This window comes from Mastomys coucha, unplaced genomic scaffold (genome assembly GCF_008632895.1).
Source record: "Mastomys coucha isolate ucsf_1 unplaced genomic scaffold, UCSF_Mcou_1 pScaffold21, whole genome shotgun sequence".
NCBI classification, from domain to species: Eukaryota; Metazoa; Chordata; class Mammalia; order Rodentia; family Muridae; genus Mastomys; species Mastomys coucha.
In genome coordinates this window covers 87,042,115-87,044,636 of record NW_022196904.1, presented here as the reverse complement: position 1 = coordinate 87,044,636, position 2,522 = coordinate 87,042,115, and the positions used below count along the sequence as shown (strand labels likewise).

At 39.2% G+C, this 2,522-nt stretch overlaps 1 protein-coding gene across 1 annotated transcript in view; it reads left to right on the top strand.

Annotated features, from left to right (window-relative positions):
* Positions 1–2,522, top strand: part of Acer3 (alkaline ceramidase 3) — a 94,204-nt gene that overhangs the window by 78,023 nt on the left and 13,659 nt on the right. The window lies entirely within an intron of this gene.

The following is a 2,522-nucleotide window of genomic DNA, read 5'->3' as shown; positions in this document are numbered from 1 at the left end:
AAAAACAACAAACAAACCCACAAACATGTACCCAGAAGACTAGTAAAAAACTAGTAGAAGTGAGCGAAACTTATCAATTACAGGTGTCTAGTCAGGATTCCAAAGAAAATTCTATTTGTAAAGATTCACTTTATTTTTATGTATGTGTACATGTGTGTATGTGCATATTAGTATAGGTGTCCTTGGATGCCAGAGAGGGTATTAGATTCCACTGGAACTAGAGCTGAAGGTGGTTTTTAGCCACTAGTTATGAGTGCTGAGAATCAAACTTGGGTCATCTGGAAGAACACCAAGTACTCTTAACCACTGAGCCATCTTTCTAGCCTGAGGTGGGTGGGAAATCATTTCTATATATTAATGGGAATAAATAGAAAGTGAAATTGTTTTATGTACAATTTGCAACATCATGAAATGTTTAAGGTAGAAGTAACATGTGTGCCTGTTTACTGCTCTAGTGGTGATGGGACTGGGGAGAATGGAGCCAATAAATGAGGTTGACTAAAGTCTCATGCAATAGCTAACTTTATTCAAAGAATCAGACAATTTATACTGTGACAGTTAAGAAGAGTCACATAGTAAAGTGTACAATCAAAGAAAGTCACACAGCAAAAATGTGTTTTTCCATAGAGGCATATAAACAACAGCTAATTGTGATGAGCAATCCAAAATAAACTCACTCCTATCTGCTACACCTGGGAGGGGCACTAAAACACATTCCAAGAGCAATGTGTTTTTGAAGAAACTGAGGTCGCAAGACTCTTGTCTTGTTTTCTTCGAGTTTTCTTACAAGTACTCAGAATTCTTTTCACCTGACTCCATTCTTGGACAGTGTTCAACGTGTTCCAGATTATGCATTGAAAGCAACAGTTTTTTGCTGAGACTAAAGGAACTAAATAAATTGGGAAATATACTCCCTTACTGGTTAGAAAAGTAAGTATCATTAAGGTGTCAGTTTATCTCACTTTATCTGCAGGTTAAATATAATCACTATCAAAATCTTTTCAGACTTTTGGTAAGAAATGTGAAATTTGCTGGGCATAGCGGTGCATACCTTTAGTCACAGCACTGGGGAAGCAGGCCAACCTGGTCCATATAGAGTGTTCCAGGTGCTCCCAGTACTTGGGAGGCAGAGGCAGGCTGATCTCTCTGAGTACAAAGACAGCCTAGTCTACAGAACCAGTTCTAGGACTACACAAAGTCAGGGCTACACACACACACAAAAACCTGTCTTGAAAAACAAAACAATAAAAAGAAAATAAAAGGGAGTTCTAGGCCAGCTGGACTGCATATCCCCTTTTCTTCCTTTCTCATCTCTATCCTTCTGTTCTCTTTCTTTCTTGGTCCTGGAATGAAACTAGGGGCCCTAACATGATAGACAAGTTTGCTACCACTGGGCAATCCCTCAGACATTGTGGGTAAGCGGTGGTACTAATTTACATTTCTACCAGCCATGTACGAGTGGTTCTAGTTCTGAATCTGTGCACACCCGGTGTGTCAGTCCCCTTTCATTTCAGTTATGTCTAGTAGTGCAGTGGTATCTCATTGTGGTTTTTATGTACTTTCCCCCAGATTAGTAAGGGGCATTGTTTTTGTTTTTGTTGAGTTTTTTGGGTTGTTTGCTTGCTTGTTTGTTTGTTTTTGAGACAAGGTCCACATAGACTAGGTTGGCCTATAGCTCAAGGCCATCCTAGGCAATCATAGCAAGAACTTGGCTTGAAAAAATACACACTTGGTTCTTAGAGACTGTGTTCAAAAAACAAAAGGCAAGTCACAGACTTGGAGAGAATATCTCCAATATATATATATATATGTGTGTATATATCATCAGAGGCCAGAAGAGAGAGTGGAATCCCTGATGTTGGAATCACAGGCAGTTGTGAGCTGCCTAACATGTGTACTGGGGACCAAACTCAGTGTGTGCTCTTAACATTGAGCCTTCTCTCTAGACCCTAGATGTACTTTATAAATATGTATGTTCTATACCAGGTATGGTAGTGTATGCTTCTAATCCTAGTACATTGGAAGCAGAGTTAGGAGAATAGTTAAAAATTTAAGGTCTGCTTGACCAGCCTAGTTGCAGGCCAGTCAAGGCTACCTAGCAAGGCCCTGTCTCAAAAAAACAAATAAATGAGTCGACTTTATTAAAGCTGTAAAAAGTGATTAGGCTGCTGTTACTATATTTTAAGTAATTCACCACTCTTCAACTTCCTTAGCAGTGAGGTAAAAAGAATACGCGCCTCATAGGTGTATTTACAGAATTGACAGAGAGATTTCCCACCCAAACACCTCTTTATCACCTCCAAATTCCTTTACTTTTTTTCAAAACATTTATAACCAACACTGTTTTCATTTTCTGCCCCAAACAAACTATAAGTTTCCTGAAAACAGGGCTTTCTTATTAACTACTTCCCACTGAAAGGCTTAGAACTATGCCTGACACATAAAGAACTTAGTATGTTCTGTGATTCATGTGTGGTGTGTGTGTGTGTGTGTGTGTGTGTGTGTGTGTGTGTGAGAGAGAG